This window comes from Culicoides brevitarsis, chromosome 2 (assembly GCF_036172545.1).
Source record: "Culicoides brevitarsis isolate CSIRO-B50_1 chromosome 2, AGI_CSIRO_Cbre_v1, whole genome shotgun sequence".
NCBI classification, from domain to species: Eukaryota; Metazoa; Arthropoda; class Insecta; order Diptera; family Ceratopogonidae; genus Culicoides; species Culicoides brevitarsis.
In genome coordinates, this window is record NC_087086.1 from 30,186,328 (window position 1) to 30,207,630 (window position 21,303).

General features: G+C 26.9%; 1 protein-coding gene across 1 annotated transcript in view; it reads left to right on the forward strand.

Moving 5' to 3' along the window:
• The first annotated feature begins 10,942 nt into the window (after positions 1-10,942).
• LOC134831976 (uncharacterized) overlaps positions 10,943-21,303 on the forward strand; it is a 66,980-nt gene continuing 56,619 nt past the window's right edge. The window contains exon 1 of the mRNA XM_063845832.1: positions 10,943-11,062. The gene's annotated coding sequence lies outside the window, so the exon portion shown is untranslated. The remainder of the gene's footprint in view (positions 11,063-21,303) is intronic.

Below are 21,303 nucleotides of genomic sequence, written 5' to 3' on the forward strand. Positions count from 1 at the left end.
TCGAACATTTGAAATACTTGTTCATACAAAATGACAAAATTTTAGTTATTTTTAAGGTATCTGGTAAAATTCCTTGAAAAATAATGAAAATAGATCAAAAAATGGTTAAATTTGATCATTTTTTTTAACTTTTTTTTTATTTTGCCCCATTGAATTTTCGGCTTTTAAAAAATAATTAAAAAAATAATTATTTTTAAAAAAATCCCTGCACGGTTAAAAAAAAAAACTTTCAGAGCAAAAAATGGCCTTATTAACAAAAATTAAAAAATTTTTTTTTTTCTGCCAAATTTTTGTCTATTGGGACATCTTTTTAACAATTTTGAATTTTCAACAAAATTTTGAAATTTTTGAAATTTTTCAAAAATTTTAACAAAATTTTCAAAATGAATTATTTTAATGAATTTTTATAAGGCGTCATCCATTAATGGCGTCGGCAAAAATAGGGCATTTTTTGACCCCCACCCCCCCTATAATCGTAAACAACCCCCCTAATTGACGACGTGTTTTTTAACATGACCCCCCCCCCCCCCTCACTGAAAAGGAAATTTTTAGTACCAGTTCAAATTTCAATGAAAGCCTGTGAAAAATTTGAAAAAAAACTCAAATTAATGAAAATTTAAAAAAAAAGATTACAAAGTCTGAAATACTTCAAAAATTATTTTAAATAATTCAAAACGAAAAATTTTTTAAATCGTGAATATGGCATATTTTTACGACGTCGTACATTTCTGTTTACCCCCCTCCCCCCTCGTCGGATTCCGTCGTAAATTTGATGAACCCCACCCCCCCCCTAAACTGCCGACGCCATTAATGGATGACGCCTAAATTTATTTTTTGATTTTATGAAAAATAATTTAAAATTTGTCTAAATAATTGCTAAAAAAATCCAAAAATTAATGAAAAAAATTTGTTCTATTGATTTTAAAATTCACATTCCATTAAATAAAACCATTTTTGAATTTATAACGGATTTTTTTCATAAAAATTGTCTACTTTACGGTATTCAGCTGCATACTTGAACCTCTTTTAATGTGTTGAAATTTGAAATTTTTACCGCATTTAAATTTTTTTGAAAAAAATGCGGTATTGTCCGTATGCCCGTATGTCGTGCCAATTTGCCATCTTGCTAATTCAATCACTTCACTAATTCAATCAATTGAAATATGAATTAGCTGGTTTGGTGAATTCTTTTCAAATGACATAATGACGTTGGAAAATATTCTCGATGAAAATTATTGGAAAACTTCGGGAAAACTCGGAAAACTTTTGGAAAATCGGAAAAACTCGAAAAATTTCAAAATTTTACAATAAAAGTGTCGTGAGTAACGTGAAAAGTGAAAACTGGTGAAAAACTTCGGGAAAACTCGGAAAATTCATCAATCTCGTTTGTCTTTTTGATTCAAAATCCTCAAAAATTTCTCGCCTCGTATTTGATGGAACTCCCCAAAGGTAAATTTAGATCAACAATTCAACATGCTTATTCATGAAATTATTCTTTCAAATTATTATCGTTATTATCCCCTTTTTCCAATAACATCGCATCTGCATTCCAATTACGGCTCAAAACATGACAACGACGACGATGACGACGACGACAAACGATAATCATTACTATTATTGTGAACATCGTCATCTCTACCACAGCACGTCAGACTATAATGTTGATGGATTTTCATTTCATTTCATTAAATATATTTTTCCATTACATTTGCTCGCTTGTATACGCCTTTTTTCATCTCATCTCATCGCATCGTTCGAAGCCGAGTCAGTCAGTTGTCAGTGATATTTGCTGTCTGTCAGTAAATTGATTTGTAATGCAAATTGATATAATTTTACAGCGGATGATCATCGTTTGAGTGGGGGCGAGAAACGTTTGGTGCAACAATGTAATCCAGATGGATGCAATAAAAAAAAACAAATGAATTCAAATTGGAAGCAACGATTTAATCTAAATGAATGACTTTTAAGAGCATTTTATTGCTGCTTGTGACTCGCATGTGAGATTGGGCAACGCACGCACGACTGACTGACTGGGCGATCAAAAAAATCATCATTTACGGAAAAAATAAATTTTGTAGGAGACACGCACGTGTTCATCCAATTTTTAAGGATCCAACGTGACAAAACACAAGTGAAGCTAATTTTAGCCACATTTGTCTTTTTCCTTAATTTTCTCTTGCATGAACTGCCAGTCGTCTCCATTTAGCGAACAACTCGTGTTTATCGAAAGAGATTATGATTAGCTGGATGTCTGTTGTAACATTCATTTTTGCTCCCCTTTGATATTTTATGTGAACAAAAGTGAAAGTATTCGTTCAAACGGAACAACTTAACTGCATTTTAATGTTTTTTATTAAAATTTATGAAAAGGACGAATTTTCCGGTTTTCCCCAAGTTTCCAGGATTTTTCCAAAGTTTTTCACAAATTTGTTCAAAGTTTTTCAAAATTTTTGTACCAAGACTCCAACAAAGGTTTTAGAATATTGATAGTTTTTCCGAATTTTCCTCGAATTTTCCACAAATTTTCCGGGTTTTCCACAAATTTTTTAGAGTATTCCAAAGTTTTTCACAAAATTTTCCAAAATTGAAAAAGAGAAACGAACTTTTAGGAAATATTGAAAATTTTAAACGAACTTTCCAGAAATTTTCCAATTTTCACAAATTTTTTAAAATTTTTCGAGTTTTCCAAAAGAACTATTTAAAATTTCGGATTTTCTGTATTTTCCACAAATTTTCCAAATTTTGCCAAAGATTTTCGTAATTTTTTTAAATTTTTAAGTTTTCCAAAAATTTTCACAATTTTTCTCAAAAATAACTTAAAAGAACTTTTTAGGATGAAAAAAATTTTTTCCAAGTTTTCCACAAATTTTCTGAATTTTCCACAAATTTTCCGAATTTTTCCAAAGTTTTTCACAAATTTTCCAGAGTTTTTCATAAATTTTCTTTTGCTGAGTTGTAAGACTCTTACAAATGTAAAGAAATAAGAAAAATTTTCAAGTTTTTCCGAGTTTCCCACGAATTTTCAGAGTTTTCCCGAGGTTTTCCACATAAAATGACACATTATCGCATTTTTTCTCAAATAATTTTTGAAATGCGATAAAAACTAGAGAAAAAAAGAAGAAATATGAAAAGGTTTTCCCTTTCATTACATCACCTTCCATAATCTTTTTGACACACACACAAATACGCAGCAAGATACAGAAAATCAAAGCAAGACAAAAATCAGATAAACATCAGCGACGACGCCGTTCACTGGAGTAGAGAAACGGGAGCGGGGCACGTCATAAAAAATATCATCACACATAAACAAAATTCAAGTTAAACGGGAGCCAGATTAAATATTTACCGTGTTTGTAACTGACGACGACGTCGACGACAGGCAACGAGGGTGCGAGAAGTCAGATGATGCGAAAGAAGAAAACGTTGCTCATTCCACGTAATGCAACTCCACTCGACAACGTGAAAAATATTGTTATGGACATAAATTACGACTCTGATGTCTTTTTAGTCGCTTTTGTGGCTTTGCTTGGCGCATGATAAGGGTTCCTTGCGACCATATTTCTGTCAATTAACGAACGATTTTGTCTTTTTTTTTGTTTGGCTCGTGGCTCCAAATGTCTTTTGGGAAAAATCACGAAAATATTTTTCTCATTTACGTGATGTCGTGTCGTGTCGTGTGTGATGTGGATGGAAGAATGAACAAAAAAAATGTATAAGAAAAATGTTCATGAATAAAGTGATATCATTATCTCTAAAGTGTTCTTTTGTTGTAGGAAAAACTTTTCTCATACATTTTTATTGACGCGTATATGTGTTAAAAGGCAGTGGAAGTTAAGGAGTTTATGCGGGGGATTTTTGATGAGCTTTGATGTCGGTCCAAGTTTTTTTTTTATTTTTTTTTAAATAATTGAATTTCGATTAAAATTTTAATAATTGAATGATTTTGAAAAAAAATTCATACCAAAAAAATTTTTTTTTAATTTAATTCAATTTATTTTAATTTTTTTTTATTTCAAAAATTTCTGTTCTATCCAAGGTTGAAAATTTTAAAATAAAATTTATTTATTAAATTCCTTTAAAAAAATAACGAAATAAGAAAAATACTTTTAAAGAGAATTTTGTGATTAAAATAAATTTTCTGAATTTTAAATAATTAAAATAATTAAAAAAAAGTTGCTTAAAAAAATTATTTAATTTTTATTTATTTATTTTTTTTATTATTTTTATTTTCAATTTAAAAGAAAAGCTTTTTGTAAAATTTCTGAAAAAATATAAAAATTCATAATTTTTTATGTATTATGTGTTAATTATGACTTTTGAATTGCTTCATGTAGAAAAAATTCAAAAAAATTATTTTGTTTTAAAAAATTTAAAGAAATTAGTATAAAGTTTTAAGTTCTCCAATTTCTAAAAATATAAAAATTTTTAATTTTTTTGAAAAATTTCATACAGATTCTAAAAAGTTCTAAAAAGTGATCCGTAATATAAAAAAATATCAATTTTTTATTTTTTTTTAATTTTGCAAATTTAATTTTATTTTTAATATTTTTTATTATTATTTTAAAAAATTCGAATTTAAAATTTAATTTATTTAATACTTGGAAATAATTTTATAGCATTTTTTAATACAAAATTAAATTTCTGAATTAATTCTTTTAATTAGAAGGCAAAAAATTATCAATTGACTTTTTTTTCAAAAATTTCTTATAAATGTTCGTTAATTTTCTAAAAAATTAAAAAAAATCTTCTCAAAAAATAATAAACAAATATTTTTTAATTAAAAAAAAATAAAATTTTACATTAAAGTTTTTAAAGTTTAGAGAAATTTCGATCAAAAATACGCTTTTATTTAAATAAGTTTTTATCGATATGCGATTTTTCTTCACAAATCTCTTACATAACTTACTTCCATTCATTCACAATTCACACATCTGTACGATAAAAATATATATTTAGCAACAAATCAGTGCAATCTATTGTCGTCGTCGTCTCTTGGAGATGTTGTTGAACGTTTACTCTTAACTCCTCGCACACATCCTCCACACACACACACATGGCAACATTGTGACAAAACGAAAAAAAGAAGAATAAGAAAAACTTTTCAGCACCATATTTCAAGGGAAACGAAAAAAAAGTGTCACGTCACGGTTTCTGTATCGTGTCTTGTGGAAGTGTACTACAAACAGTGATGATATCGCCATTTCTGGAAGACAGCAAAGAAAAAAAATAATAAAATAAAAATAAACAACAACAACTTACTTCACTTAGTTACTTCTTCGTCTTCTTCTTGAACAATGACGACTTACAGCAATAAATGGATGAGCGGCGAGCATTTGTGTGCGACACACGACGAAAGGGGAAAATGTAGGTCGGTTATTAAATTTCAACTGACATGTCTGTGATTTATCAGGACGCTTCTTGACTTGTGATTCCCCCCAAAAAGCAAGTTTATTTTAGAATTTTGCAACTTCATGAGATTTTTGTTTGACTAATGCAGTGATTGGATGGTAATGAATGGGTTGAAAATATCCTCGCATGCAAATAAAACTAAATAAATCAACAAAACTATCTCTCCTAACGAAAAGCAAACATGTAAAGTTGAGTAGGCAGGCGATTTTGAGAGGCAGTGATGGCGGTTGTCGATTGAAATTTTGTTCATTTGTTCAATTTTTGCATGAAATTTGATCTTTTTGACAGGAATTTCATACAATTTGAGGAGAAATATGAAATTTTGGATCAATTTTTGGTTTATTTTATCAAAAATTGATACAAAATTAACATTTTTGGTCACAAAATTAGATTTTTTTTTAAATTTTATTTTCCGTTTATTTCAATTTTAAGCCTCTAATGAGAATTTTTAGCTTCTTTTGACATTTTTAGGTCCAAAAACAATAAATTTCGATAGAAATTTTTTTTAATTTTTAATTTTGTAATTTTTGTAAAAATTGTTTTCGTTTAAAATTGTTTTCTGGAATTTCATAAATTTTAAATTAAAAAAAAAGAAATATTTTTTTTTTCGTCAACTTCAGAAACTTGAACATTGATTAAAATTTGTCATTTTTGTTAAAAAGAGACTGAAATCGATTCTGAAGATTAATTTTTAAACATTTTTGCTCCTGAAAATTTAAAAAAAAATTAAAGTGCCTAAAAAAAGCTTAAAATTAATTAAAAAAAAAATAAAAAATTAAAAAAAAAAAAATGATTTTTTTTGGTCTTTTAATTTTTTTTTTATCAAATTTTTACATTTTTATTCAAAAAAAAATCTAAAGAGCTTGAAAAATTTCAAAAATTTTAAATTCTTAAAAAACTTGAAAATTAAAAATTAAAATTTTATTAAAAAAAATTAAAAAAGCTTTAATTTTTAATAAAAACTAAAAATTTAATTAAATTTTTGATTTTTTTTTTTCAATTATAAGCCTCTTTAAGACACTTTAAATTTTTTTAAAGATTTTCAGGAGCAAAAATGTTTAAAAAAATCAACCTTCAGGATCAACTTCAGTCTCTTTCAAACCAAAAAAAAATGTTTTTACTTCAATGACCTTCAAAGTTCACATTTGACCTTGAAATCTTCTTTCTTCTTTTCTATTCCAGCCAATTTCGTGTTAATTTTAAAATAAACGTTCCCCCGAGAAACCCTTTTTTTGATTTATTCAACAAATTTCCGACGAACCCTTCGCCATTAAAGAAAGTCAACAATCCTCTTCTAATTACAAACCAAACTTTAATCAAATTCGGCGAACATAACGAATGAATTTCACTTCGGCGAAAATTATTCGATCCCAAATTACATTCAAAACCTCAACACACAGTTTTGGCAGCGCAACAGCAGCAGCAGCAGAAAAAAAGTTTATTCATATTCCTGTAATCAGATTCGTAAGTAGCGGTGAACTGATCCTGTTTTTCGCATGCAGTCAGTCATGCCAGCCAACGCACACCATCCAGAGAGAGAAAAAGAGAGAGATGGCAATTTAATTTGAATTGCAAATATTTGCATCAAAACATCAAACTTTTTAAAAGCGATCTGTTGTGAGTTGTGGCGTTGTTGTTGTTGTTGTAAAAATATGCATTTCGAACTGGAGGAATGTAACGCAAAAAGTACACGAAACTTTGGCAGCCTTCAAGCAAGGAAATAATTTTTTTTTTGCTTCTGGAAATATTTCAACATCTGCTCATTTTTGACAATTGACGGGCTGGAAATTTTTCTGTAGGTACTCCAATCATTGAATATATAAATTTTTAATGTCAATGCAATATTGATGGATTTTTGTGTGCAATAAGCATTTTTCATTTTATTCCTGCGACAAACGAACGAACGAAGTTGTTGATTATTATTGTCGGAATGTTGTTTTTAGTTGATCAATTCACGTAGAACGTTGGATGGAAAAGTTTCCCCCAGAGGGATTTGACTTGTTTTCTAATCTAAGAAGATTTTTCGATGACACAAACACGAACATTCGGAATTGTTTTTGGCTTCGTTTCATTGCTGCGAATTGTGAGGAGAATTGTGTCTCAGTGGCCTATAAAATATTATTTTATGATTATTATTTTTGGACTGTCGTCGTGCAGGAAATGTAATTTCCTCCGGTTTGTTAGTGCAACGGTCGTAAATTATTATTAGAAAGACGACACGCTTTGTGCGAGGCTTTGGCGGCGGAAGGAAATGAACTTAAGTTGATGTCTTTCTTTCTTTCTTTGTACCGAGAAAAAGAATAAAAGGACGTGAGAAAAGTAAAGTGTGTCGCAAGGAGTGGATTAAGATGATTTTTGTTAGCAATTGAGTAGATCCGCAAGTTATTTAAGGAGATTTGCTCATAAATTGTTGATTTGTTAAGTTGATGGGGCGCCATTACGGTGAATGATGGAACTAAGTCGATCTGTCAAACTATCGGCACGTGTTTTTTTTTTGATAATTCGTTGATATGATAAAAAATCAATTTTTTTAAATTTCTTGAATTTTTTTCATAAAAAAAACTCGTATTGAAATTCGAAATTTTTACTTGTTAAGTAATATTTCTTCAAAATTTTTAATTAATTTATTATTTTAATATTTTTTTTTTATTTCAGGCAATTTTTTGAAAAAAAAAACGTTTCAAAGATCTACGAATAATTTTTTAATGCTAATAAATTTTTTTTGTACCTAATTTTTATTTATTTATTTTATTTTTTTTTTTTAATTATTTATCTTTATTTTATTTTTTTTTTAAATAATATCGTAACGTTTTTTTTCTAAAATTAAAATAAATTCGTAAATTTTTTTTTAATTTTTATAATTTACATTTAAAAAAATAAAATAATTATAAATTAAAATAAAAAAAATTAAATAAAAATTATTAAAAATTTATTAAATTAAAAATTAATAAAATTAAAAAAATTTAAAATTTATAAAAAATTGTTTAAATTATTAATTAATATATTTATCGAAAAAAAATTGAAATTTATACAAAAAAAAAAAATTTCAATTTAATTTTATTGTACAACTTTATACCTAATGTGTATTCATATAATTTTAAAAATAATTTCAAAATATTTTTTAAAAGATTAATTTGTGTTGTTTTAGAATTTCGAGCAAATATTCCATAGTGAAAATAGTGAAATTCCTTAATTTTATTTAATTAATTTTATTAAAATTATAAATTGCAATAAAATTAAATTGGATTTTTTTTTACAAATTTCAAATTTTTTTTAATAAATTAATTAATTAATAATTTAAATAAATTTTTATAAATTTTAAAATTTTTAATTTTATTAATTTTAATTACCTAATTATAATTAATTTAATTTAATTTTATTTAATTTCATATATTTTTTTTAATAAATTAATTTAGTATGCACTATGCAAAGTATTTTTGAACTTTTTTATAAGATTAAATAATTTTATCTTTTTTTTCAATTTTGAAATATTTTTTAAAAATTTAGTGAGTTTCTTGGTAAAATTTCTTGATTATATTTAATTTATTTTTTTTTAAATTAAAACTTTTTTATTTTTATTTAAAAAATTATATTTATTTTTATTATTAATTTTTTTATTTTATTTTTTACTTAGGTACCTAAATATTATTTTTTTGTTTTTTTATTTTTTAAAAATTTTAATTTTTCCTCAAAGTTAGTATTTTTATGTCAAAATTTAAAAATTGACTCAAATACTTCTCCCTTATCTAAGAATCAATTTTATTTTGTAAAAAACAAATAATTGACCAGTCATCATCACCTTTTCAACGCAAAACACACTTAAAAATAGAGCAAAAACCCCACGAATAAAATTTTAATATTATGTTTCTACTGGCCTTAATGACACTTTTATCCCCAATTCCGTTTTCTGTGTCACTTTCGTCGCTCGCTCGCTTCACATCAACTCGTTAAACACAATCGCTTTTATATCCCTTTACAATTTTTTTCTTCTTTTAAACAATCGGCACAAAAATCACCATTATCGGTTTTTATTTTATTGTTTCGATATTTATTTTGACGACGACAATGATTTCTTCCTATTTTATTGTGCCTTGTCCCTTAATGATCTGGTTGACCTAAAAATACAAAAAAAAAATGTAATCGGAGGAAATGTCTTAATTCCACGCGCGCCGAAGCCACTTAATTTTTCTCGCAAATCACCCAACAAAGCCATTAATTACTTAAATGGCCTTCGGAGCGCGCGCCATGGCTATCATCGTTGTTGTCGTTCCGCAAGCCAAATCAAAGATAAATAGAATAAAGATTAAGAAATAATAAAGTGCGTATAATTATTTACGAACACACGTCTTTCATTAGGCTCATAGTCGAGGAAAAACAAAAACAAGTAAATAAACATACGAGAAAAGTACCTCATATAAAAGTAATAAAAATATTCCGTCGAAATGCGAGACGTGGCGCGCAGGCAAGACGAGGTTACCCAGGAAATAGGCAAATAAAAAGCATTCACTTCTGTAATTAAAGAGATTTATTGAGTCTAAATAACTTTCGCAACTTCCACGACGCGATTTCCAGTGCATCCCGGAGGCTGAGAGCAAAAAATTTCCATTTTCTCTCAATTTTCATCTGTTTTCCGTACGAATCGGAGCGAGAAAAAACATGCGCCGCACATTTTCCGTCTCAGTCGTGCTCATCTCTCTCGTGTCACAGGCAACGTGGTGTTGTGCTAGGTCCTCAGTCTGGTTTGCATCATCATCCGCTCACGTAAACGTTGTCGTCGTGTGTCCGTAGATAGCGATTTTTTGCTTTTTCAACTCCTCCAACAACAACAACAACACTATAAATGATAACGCAACAAAATCACCAACTTTAGTTATTTGTCGTGACTCGGAAAGGTAACAACAGCACAACACGAAAAAATAATTTACAAGTGTTCGAAATATTCCGTGTGTTAAATTATTTTACATAAAGTGTGGAAAAAAGGTGTTTTTTTTTGTTGTAGATAAAAAAAATTAAAAAAAAAATATTTGAAAGAAAATTTGTAGGTCGGTGTCAAATTTTTAGCCGAAAAAATTACAAAAGTGGAAAACAAAAAAAAATAAAAATAAATTATCGTTAGTGTGTAGCGAAATTAATGTTATTATTATTTTGATGATAAGATAACCAACCTTCTATATCCTCGACGACGACAAAAATACCAAAAAATAAAACAAAAAAGACCGAATAAAACATAATAAAAGATAAATAAAGAACCTTTTGAAAATTATATACAAACATATTTGATATTCATCAAAAAAAGCAGACACACGAAAATACATAAAAACAACTCAATTCCGAGTAAAAAAAAAGCCGAAAAATATGTTTTTTGAATGATTTTGTGCCAGCTGTAATTAAGCAATTTTTTTAAAGGTCTTTGGCAGTAATTTTACAAAAATTGAAAAAAAGGTAAAAAGGTGAATGAATGGAAAAATATAAAAATAAATTAAATGAGATATAATTATTGCTGAAAGGAGAAAGAAATTCCTTGAAAATAGATAAAAAAAAAATATTGGAAAAAATAAAAAAAAAATTAAAACAGAAAAAAAATAAAGAGTGAGAAATAGATTGCAAGCACCAGTTTTGAAAGCCAACAAAACGTGGTCGGAACTCAAGAGAAGTAAGTAATTTTTATGTTTATTTAAGGATTGAGTTTTCTTCTTTATTTTTCTTTTTTTTTTGTACAAATGTGTGTTACCTCTACTTGAATAGTTGTGGAAAGGAAGTTGTGGATGAAAGAAGAATGTTGTGAATGAGAGTAAAAGCGTTAGTGGTGCAAATAAAAAAAAATGTTATGAAATGGTAGAGAAAATACAAATTTTCTGAGAAATTGGTATTGTTGGGTTTTTAAGTCAATTTTTGTTGGAGTACTTGACAAAATTGCAATTTTACATTTAAAAATTTTTTTTTTTTAATTTTGATGTAAGAAATTATTTTGAATTATTTTAAAGTTTAATTTTTTCAAGGCTTTATTAATTTTTTATATTTTTTAAACGGTCTGAAAGTTCAAAGATACGTTAATTTATTCAAAAATTAAGCCTTTAAAAAAATATTTAAATTAAAATTGAAAATCTTTTTGATAAAAGGACAAAAATTAACATTTAATGTCTTAAAAATTTAATTTTTGAAAAAAAAATTAAATTAAATTAATTAATTCAAAAAAATAATTTTTTAAAAAATAATAAAATAATTAAAATAAAAAAATAAATTAATTAAAAAATAATAAAATAATTAAAATAAAAAAATAAATTAATTAAAAAATAATTAAAATAAAAAAATAAATTAATTAAAAAAATAAATTAATTAAAAAACAAATTAATTCTAAAATAATATAAATCTTTAGAGGTTAGATGTTAAAATATTAACTTAATTATTTTTCAATTTGGCAAAAAAATTCAAAATTTATGGCTAATTAAAAATTTTTTAATCAAAATATTAACTTTTTAATGTCTAGTATTACTAAAAAGTTTGACTTTTTAGGATTTTAATAGATTTAAAATTGAAACCATAAATATTAAAAATTATAAATGCAAAACTTTAATAATAAAATAATTTTCAAAGAATTTATAAAAAAAACTTGAATTTTTTACTTGATTTTCACTGAATTTTGATATTCAGAAAATTTTTGACATATTTTCGATATGAAAAAATAAATTTGTGACGTTAGTGACTTAATTTTTGAAAAAAATCGTATGAAAATTCTAAAATATTCAAAATTTACAAACATTTTTTACTCCAAAAGTCATAAATTCGATTCAACTGAATGATTTTTGAAGCATTTATTGATAGAAAAAAAATTCTCATCTAGCTTGAAAATAAAAAAAAATTTTTCTTACTAATTTTTATGAAAAATTTAATTCTCATAATCAGGAATATCAGAAAAAGGTCATCAAACCCCCAACTGAACATAAATTTTGATTGATTTTTCTAAAAAACATCACAAAACTGACCTTTTCTTAATAAAATTCCTCCCCCCAGACAACTTTACATGACTTTTTCAATTTATTTACAAATCATATCACACAAAAAGGAAACGCCTGGTCATTCACTTCCTGCAATTCAATTTCCCCATTTCGTTCCTTGGTAAAAGCAAAATTCACGTTTGATATTCTTTGCCATGTTCGACCTATCCCAAAAATTATTTTTCCCCAAATAGAATTTATTTAAATATAATTTCCTCTTTCATTTTGCCACAAAATTGTCGAAAAACTATAAACTTTTTCTTCCGTATTCGTCTCTCTTTCTCTTGTTTTTGACCAAAACGACCAGCTGACACACACACACTCTTTGGATGTAACAAATTTACAATGTTCCTTGTCAACTCTGCATCTCGAGTCAGTTGGTTGCTGTTTTCGATGTCGAGTGAAAAAAAAATGAAAAATAAATAAAAAAAATCACTATAAATAAAAGTAAATAGCAACTCGTTGCCGTTTATTCAACGGAATGGGCAAAAAATACAAAATTTTCTGTTATCAAGCGAGACCAGTATTTTTCTTTTGGTGTTTTTCTCTTTTTTTATTCTTTGTTATTGTTTGCTTTTTCTGCTTATCTCTGAGTTTTTTGCTCGCTGATTTACATTTCAAGACCAAGATTTTAATATTTACGTGATGTCAACTCTGTCGATGTTCCACTCGGTTCTAAAAATACAGCAAAAAAAAGGAGCACGGGAAAAAATTGAATTTGCATAAAATTTACTTTTGTTCACTTTTGTATCGGAACAAATTGATGCAAAACAAGAAAAAAAAAGACAAAAGAACTTTATTTGAGGAACGTGTTGGCTTTCCGACGATTTTTTTTTGTCTGTTTTTTTTTTGTTCCAACTCAAAGGTCAACGTTCATTGTCCCACAATCTGTATCGAATATCCTGTCGTGCTTTTCGTGTCGACGTCGCTCTCTATCGAAAATCGTTTAAGGCTGTAAATATTTTTCTGTTATTTTTTTTTTAAATATTGATGCAATCAGTTGATTGAAAATAAAAAAAAAATGTAAATTTATTATCGGCGCTCATGCTTTTCGTGTTTGTTTGTGGGTGTTAGCGAGAGACGCCTTTGATGTAAATGAAGCTCTTTGACAAAAAAAAAATTATGGCGTCGTAAATCAAATTTATCACTCCCGAATGACAAAAATCTTATCATTAGTGTAGACGAGTCCGAGACTTGCTACCTTTAACGCTACAATGAACGCGAAAATATCGAAACGTGAAAAAAAATGAAACGATATCAACACTTTTTTTAAAAAAAAAGCGTTATTTATTGTAAATAGCACATGATTTATGAAGAGACGATGACAAATCTACTTTTTTGTACAACTTTGGTAGACTTTTCATTAAAAAAAAAATAATGGAGAGACGTGCAGAGCGAAAATGTTTAGTGTTAGGGGTGATTTTGATCGATTGAGGTGTAAAGTGTGAAAAATGTCAAAAGTCAAATGGGTCTTAAAGTAGAATTTTAACATTAAAATATCTGATTTAAAACATTTCAATTTGTTTTTTTTTTATTTTTAACGGCAATTTTTTGAATTTACGTTTAAGATTTTTTTTTTAATTTTTACGAAATTTTTGAATTAGCGAAAAAGCGATTTTCAAATTTCAACGGTAAAATTTTCTGATTCAAAATTTGATTTCTGTTTTCTAAAATTTTCAATTCAAAATTTTACCGTTGAAATTTGAAAATCGCGAATTCAAACGATTTTCAAATTTCAATCGGTAAAATTTTGAATTTTCGACATTTATAAGTAAAATCAAGAGTTAGATTTATTTCAATTTTTTTTTTAATTAAGAAATAAAATAGCCTTAATTAGCTTTATATTCAAAAAATTTGACATCTGTCAAATTTGAGTTGACAGCTGTCAAAAATTTCTTGTTAGAAAAGATCAATCAGAAAAACTGATATTGCTTTGACATTAAACTTTTTTACTAAAAAATTTTTTTTGACACTTGACATCTCAAACTTAATGACAGCTGTCAAAATTTTCAAATTTAAAAAAAAATTAACTGTCAAATTTTAAGAAATTCTTTTGTATGGTTGACGGCTAAACTATCTTTATCAATCTTTACGAAAAAAGGCCTAAATGTGACTGAAGACTTATAAATTTTTTGACAGTTGTCATAATTAGAGAATTTTCATTTTTAAATCAAATTTTGTAAATGTCAATTAACTGTCAAAATATTTTCAAATTTCACTCAACTGTCAAAATTAAAAATTAATTAATATTTTGACAGTTAATTGACATTTACTCCAATTATCTCGTCCCTCTAATAACAACAACTGTCAAAAAATAAAAAAAAACATCTTCGGTCACCCTTAACCTTTTTTAATGCAAAAATATTGATGGTGATAGATTAGTCGTCCCACGAACGAATTCTCTATTCAAAGACTGAACAGAAAAAAAAAGAGAAAAAAACTCCGGATTCCAGTAATTTATCTAATAACACGAAAAAATAGACGACAAAAAATTAATCACAAGTTTCTGTGAGTTGGTTTGTTTCGCATAACGAACGAAGAAAAGATGATAAGAAGTGAAAGACGAAAGGAAGTCAAGTCGATAATACTTTTTTTTTGTGTGGCTTCTCGTTTTTTTTTTTTGATGACCTTTCCTTTTTCATTTTCCTCGTTTTTTTTTCATTTAGACGGTCGTTCATTGCCAGGAGACTAAACTGAAAAACATCAAGAATTAAAGTAAAGTAACGGCTTATAATGTGTCGTTTTGGCATTCATGCAATATTAAAGTGCTGTCCCTCGCATGAAAGTTGCTCGACAAATAAATCTCTCCAACGTTCGTTCGTTCACTTTTGTTTCAACTCGCAGAATAGAAAAAAAAACGTTAAAAGAGGAGATTAGAGATAAATATTGTTAGGATTTAATATTAAATTAATTTGTCTTAACTTTTCAATCTATATTTACGTTTGATTGCGTGTCGTTTGTCCTTCGATGTCAACTTTTCCCTCTTTTCTCTCTCCTTCTGTTTCAAATGGAAAATTCGTAGATAAGAAAAAAAATATACCAAAAAGATTAGTTTTTGAGTGCTTGATTAATATCATGGGAGTAAAGGACACGATTTCTCGTCGTGATTTATGTGTTCGAACGAATCTACGAATCCTTGAAGGAGAAATTGAAGACGAACTGCATGAATTAAAAATTGGTTGAAACAATGCCCTAGATATCGAGTTTAAAAAAGTTTAATCTTCCAGTAATCTATGACGAACGAAAAACTTTTTCTTGTTGCAATCATTTTTTCATTTTTTTTTTTGTTAGACTTGCACTTTTGCTTGTTCTTGTTCCTCAATCGATATTATTTGTTCCGGAACTCGTTCTACTTTTTCTTCTTTTGCTCCATAATAAAAGGATGCAAAATGCATTATAATGATAAAATAAAAATTTTTCTTTGTGAATAATGTCAGTCAAAGAAGAACAAGAAGACGAGGAGGAAAAAAATGAATAAAATAAAAAAAATACTCTGGAGGAAATGTTTTTCGAGTACGACAACAACAACGACAATAATAATAATGGACAGAAAAGTACTTTTTGAGATACTAAGTACTTGAGAAACCCAAAAGAATATACAAATTTTTGTGTTTTTTGTTGTTTGGTGGTGAGATGGAAACACTTCATGTGACAAAAACTTACAAAAAGTGAAGTTTTTTGCTTAAAATAGTTTTATTTTTGGGAATTTTAATGGAAATGTTTTGAGTTGAAGTAATATTAAAATGTGATGAAAGATAATTTCTTGCAATTTTTGTTGAATGAAATAGTTTTAAAAGTTTTTTTTTGTAGTTAGTGAAAAGGTCGTTAAAACTCAAGATTTCTTGGAAAAGCTCCTTTGAAATACGAGTAAAAGACGTCATTTAAAGGTGTTTCTTTGAAAAAAGTTTTTTTTTTGTGAAAATTTAAAAATCTTTTCCAGTTAAAAAGTCTTGTTAAAAAAATTTTTTGAGCTAAACAACTTCAATTGTGGATGAACTTTAATATTTTTGAGTATGGAATTTTTAAAAAATTGATTTTTGATTAAAATAATAATTAAAACTCCAGATTTTAATTAATTTATATGAGTTTCAGTTTCAAATAATTTTTGAAAAAAAATTATAAATAAAAAAATAAAAATGTTGATAAAATTCAAAAAATTTTCCATAAAACTCACATTTTTCTGAAGCTTTAATTTTTTAATAAGTTCAAAAATCCAATTAAAAAAAAAAAAAAAGTTAAAAAATTTTCAAAAATTGACCGTTTTTTAATGTATTTTCATAAATTTTTCAAAATTTTTCAAAAAAATTTTTAAAAAATTTTCAATTATTTTAATTTTTGTTTTGAAAATCATGTTTTAACTTGAATTTTGTTCTCTAAAAATATTTTTCATAAAAAATTACTGAAAAAAAAATTTTTTTTCAAAAATTTTTTGAAGTTAATTTTTATGAAATTTTAATTTTTAAAGAATTTTTAAGTTGAAAATTTTTTAAAATTTTTTTAAAATTATTTGAAAAATTTTGAAAATGATTTCATTGAAAAATAAATTTTTTTTAAATTTTGATTTTGGACTTTATTTATGATTTTCATTTGGAGCGGCCTAATTTAAAAAAAAAATTATCATTCAAAAAACTTTTTTTTTATGAAATTCTTCAGATTTTGTTTAGTTCTTATCTTATCAAAAAGACATTATTTCTTAGTTAAAATTAATTTTAGTTTCAAGTAAGAAATAATGTATTTCTGATAAGAAAAAACCTAAAAAAATCTAAAAATTTCAGGAAATTTTAATTTTTTGAAGGATTTTCTTGAAAAAAAAATTTTTTTTTCGAAAATTATTTGAAACCAAAGTTAAACTGATTCCATTAAAAAATAAAAGCCTCAGAGAAATGTGAATTTTATGGAAAATTTTTGAATTTTATTAACATTTTTACTACTCAAATATTGAATTGAAAACATCAAAAAATTAAACAAAAATAAATTTTCAGCTCATTTTGGATTCCTAAAGTTGATTTTTAAAGGAAAAAAACAATTTTCTTACATAATGAAAACATATTTTCATTTCTTTCAATTTTTTTTTGAAATTTCTCGCTAAATTATCAATTTTTAATTTTCCATGATGACTTCTACCAAAAGTTCTTTCACATAACTGTTTTTATTCCTTTCCCTTTACAACTCACCTCAAAAGCACACAAAAAACCTCATTTTAAACCCTTATCCATTTCGCTTGTACTCCCGCTTGTCGAATCGTAAATGTTACAAGCTCAGATGAATATTATAATAATAAACAATCAGACTCGCTGCTTTCAGATGAGAAAAAAGCTGTGTTTGCGTAGCAAAACAACGAAACACGGCGTACATAAATATAAATGAAATGCGAGAACGAAATGTGGAGCAAAAAAGCTTGGTAGTCTATAAAAAACAGTTACAAAATAACAACAACAACAACAACGACACAGTTCATCATGATTCAGAACCATGGAAATTGTATGATTACGTCTATTGAAATGATGATGCTATTTGTGTTCTTGTCTCTTTCTCTCTCCAGATTCATTTTTTGTATGTGTTTTACTCTCGCGCGCCATTCTTCACTTCTCATCGCATTATAATAACAGGGTGAAAATTGTAAAGGATTTTTTTTTTCGCTTTATGTAACACACTTTTTTTTATTTTGTCCTCATCTATTTATCTTTAAAAAAAATGAAGAAAATTGAAAAGATTTATTTACTCAGTGAACGTCAAGGACGTCGAAAAAATGACGATTGTCACAAAATTACACGAAATTAGGTCGTAAAATTTTTGCACTGTTATTAGCCGGAGACGCTCTCTATAAAAAAAAATGAGCTAGAGTACACGATAAGAGATAATCTTTAAGAGGGAGAAACATTTTTTTTTAAGGAAGACATAACACGAATAAGATATCAGTATTAAAACTTTTTTCTTGTTCTTCGTCGTTTTTACTGCCTCTTTTTGTGTGCCCAAAGTTTTTGAACATCGGCATCAATGGCAAAAGTGTGAGCGAGAAGACAATTCAACCACTTTTAACAGATAAAACTTTAAAACGACGACAAAGATTGCATTTCAGAGATTGTTATATTGGAATTTAAACTTTCTTTTTTAAATTAAATTTTGTCATTTTTTGTCTTTTTTTTTTCTTAAGAAATTTCACGAGGAAACCCTTCCAAGAAAAAAAATCTTCATTATTATTATCGTTATGTGACAAGATGATATTTACTCTATTTTGTGTCGCTCTGGCTGTGCAAAACAGAATATTTTATTTTTATCTTTTTCGTTATTGTCTGTCGAGGACGACGACGACGCGACGACAAAGACAACGTCTCCTGAAAAAGGTGTCGATTCACCTGCTTCTTCTGTCGTCTGTGTGTGTGTTTTTGTCTTATTTATAATAAGTAGATTTTGTCCTTTTTTTGGCATGGCTTTATAGTTGGCGCAGTGAAGAAGGAACGGAAAGTTAAGCGGAAAGGAAGGGAATTCTCATAACATATTTATGAAATGGCTCGGAAGACATTTAAATGCAAAATATATGGCTAGATCCTGAATTTTTGCAAAAATTTTTAGGGAATATGTGAGAATTTTTTTTAAAGTTAATGTTGAAAGAGGACGTTCGTTCGAAAAAGCGCGTTTTAGATTAAAATTTGTTACTTAGACGTTTTTTGAGAAATTTAAAAAAATCCTGAAAAAAAATTTGAATTTTTTTAAAGATAAAAGGGGAAATTTCATAATTTAAAAATTAAAATTTTTAGAATTACTTAGTTAGGCCGCTCCAAATTTTTTTTGAACTTTTTGTCCCATGCCCCATTTCAAAAGTCGAAAATCCAATGGGGCAAAATAAAAAAAAGTTGAAAATATCATCAAAATTGACCGTTTTTTGGTCTTTTAAAATGTTTTACAAAATTTTCAACTTTTGACTTTTTGTATTAAAAAATAAAAGCTTCTTGAGTTTCTTCTTTAAAAATTTTTTTCAAAAAAATTATTTTTCAAAATTTTTTGACAGTTATTTTTACGAAATTTTTTTGTTTAAATTTTTAAATTAAAATACTCTGCGATAAATTTTAAATTATCAAATTTTTAATCAAAAAATATTAATTTATCACAAAAAACTGTTAATCTTGTCATTTTGTATAAAACAGTATTTCAAATAAATAAAAATTAACTTAATAAAATTGACTTAATTTAGGATTTTTTTTTTCATTATCTTCTGGTCAGGGTCGAAAAAACTTTCAGACAAGAAAAAAAACTTAAAGCTTTTGCTTAAGTAAAAGTCACAAATGAGTTGAATTTTGCTTTAAAGTCAAAAGTAAGAACTTCTTAAGCTTATTTACTTTTACTTAATATAAAGTTTAAACCCAATAAGTCAAAATTAAAAGCTTAATTTTTTTTTTAAATTTTGGTTTTTTAGAAAAATAAAGTTCTTAATGTTAACTTAATTGACTTAATCGTTTACTTACGTAAAATTAAATAAACTTAAGAAGCTTTAACTTTTGACATTAAAGTCAAAAGTCAACTTAATTGTGACTTTTAACTAAGCAAAAGCTTTAAGTTTTTTTTTTGACTGAAAGTTTTTTTGACCCTGCTTGGGGTAAATATAATTTTGGAAAATGAGTTTGGTTCCCGGAAAAAAATAAACTTTTTCCACCTCTGTCGTTCGAAGAGCTGACGAGAACTTAAAAAATATTTAAGTTCAGTTATAGGCTATTTTCGGTATTTTATGAAAATTTTCATTTTTATCTTGAAAAAGACAAAAATGAATGTTTTTACGAATATCCTCATAATCTCTGTGGAAGGTCAAACCATGATGAAGTAAGAAATCATAAAATATTGTGTTAAAACTGCGTCAAATCGTCTCTTGCACAGCGGGAGAATTTCATTTCAGCAACAACACTTCAAACGTTCCTTCTGTGTTTCCTTTTTTTTTTATCAAATTTGACGCATCACTGAAGTGTAATTTTCTTCTTTTTCTCCATCATTTTATTTCATTTCATTTTTTTCATTCAATCGTTCATTCGTCAGGTTTTCTTCTTCATCATGACATCCAGACCGATTCTGTGGTTATTTGATGTTCTGTAAAGAAAAAAAAAGAGAAAAAGGGGACATAAACAAAAATGTTTGAGGAAATTTTTTACTTTTTTTTGTGTTCTGGATTTCAGCAGCAGGCAGTTCGCAGCAGCAACTGAGCACGAGACAAAAGAAATATTTTTGTTACAATTCCTGGTGTTTTCCATGCTGCTCATCCTCTTTGTTGTGATGCCGATAAAAAAAAAACATATTTTATTTTGTAATAAATCCCGGGAATTTTGTTCACAATAAACAACCGAAAAATGTCAGAACAAATATTTTGCAATAAGGGACCTTTGAACTGGCCAACGCTCCATGCCAGGACTTAATGATGGTCGAATTCTGTGAATTGTTTGAGCCTCGTGGGAGGTATTTTTTCCCCTGTTGCTTTTTTTTCGAGCTAATATATCGCTAATATAACAACCTTTGACTATACTGCTGCATTCCATTCATAATTTATTAAAAAAAAAAGTTGGAAAAAATATTTATAAAATTCAAAGCATGTACTTTGCAGAAATAAACCATTCATTACTTTGCTTGTCTTTAGCCTTCTAACAACTGGAACAACATTGAAGGCAATGTCCTTAGCAACTTAGCAATGCAAGGTATGTAAGTTAACGGGATAATACATGACCTGATGTGTAATGAGAGGTAAAGAATTTATCTCCGTACGTTTTTTTTTCATCATTTTTATGAAAAAGGGTCAAAAGTTTGGATTTTTTGTGTCACCGACCAGGCATGAAATTATGTGATGAGTCATATGACTTCCCACGTTAAATTGGGGATAATAGACGATTTTGACCTGAAAATATAAATTTTAATCGAGGAA